The sequence below is a fragment of the Aplysia californica genome, unplaced genomic scaffold, assembly GCF_000002075.1.
Source record: "Aplysia californica isolate F4 #8 unplaced genomic scaffold, AplCal3.0 scaffold00933, whole genome shotgun sequence".
Lineage (NCBI taxonomy): Eukaryota > Metazoa > Mollusca > Gastropoda > Aplysiida > Aplysiidae > Aplysia > Aplysia californica.
In genome coordinates this window covers 227,920-229,235 of record NW_004798203.1, presented here as the reverse complement: position 1 = coordinate 229,235, position 1,316 = coordinate 227,920, and positions in this window count along the sequence as shown.

Genomic DNA, 1,316 nt, shown 5'->3' with positions numbered 1-1,316 from the left:
CCCCTCTTCCACCCCTCTCCTCACCTTTTCTTTTCCTTCCTTCGGTCTTTGTTCCGTGCGCTATTTTCCGCAACCCACAAAACCTTTTCACCTCGTCTAAAACACCAAGAAGTTCACACTGTTCAGAAATAGTTTCTTATCGCACGCGCACTTCTTAGCACCGGTTCAACTAACTCTCTATCTCGAGTCTCAACTAGAAGGGGTTTTTTTTTCTCACCAGACAGTGGAGAGTTCCCGAGATGATGAGTCAACATGCACCTTAGCTCTCTACACCCAGTCTCAAGCTGTGGGGATCAAATGTATGCACGCACAGGTTTTCCTAAATAGACAGACCATCAGGGCACGCTTAATCTTCCCCTTCAGAACAGAAAAACCAATGTCAATTTAATTTTTTTTACCCACAAAATGAGAAACAAAATGGCCTTCCGTACTGAACTATAAGCTAAGGGTTCGATTTGACCGTCAAGTTCGTAAGTATTAAAGTAGTCTACATAATGTACTTTCTCTCCAATAAAAGACAGAATTCAGACTCTTAAGGAGACAGGCTGATTCCAGTCTCGATTCCAGGTCAAACTCAGACTGAGTGAGCGAGAGAAAGCATCCTAGCAGAAGAACGGAATATACTCGATTAATCTAAATAGTCTCCATCCACCGGAATCGAACTGGCTTCTTCTGCAATCAGCGGCTTACAGTCTTACCACTGCACCGTAGACGCTGATCTTGTTTGTTTTCTTGAGTAATGAGAAGCACATCGACACAATAATGGCCATTTGGACGAACAGACAGAAACAACAAGGGGAAAGTAAAGAAGTAGTACAAATGTACCTACCAGTGGCGCACTCCCTCCACCCACACACACACAGACAGACAGAAACAACGAAGGGAAAGTAAAAAAGTAGTACAAATGTACCTACCAGTGGCGCCCTCCAACCACCCACGCAGATAGACAGAAACAACAGGGGGAAAGTAAAGAAGTAGTACCTACCAGTGGCGCCCTCCAACCACCCCCTCAGAGACGCCGATGAAAAGAGATGAGTAGAAAAGAAAATGGAAAGCTCCAACCACCAACAGAAGTACTTAATCTTCGGACCTTTCTTTGTTTCAGTAAAGAGAAGCACATCGACACGATAACGTCTATTTAGTGCGGTGAAAAAGCAAGACATACAGACAGAAAGAACCAGGAGAGGGAAAGAAAAGAAGTAGGAACTATACGGTCTTACCATCTCTCAGCGTCTAGAGTGGGACCCACCACGGGTGCTCTCTGACTTCCCGCTCGGTCGTTCCCGAAAAGAGGCTACCAAAATCGATAAAGGTCT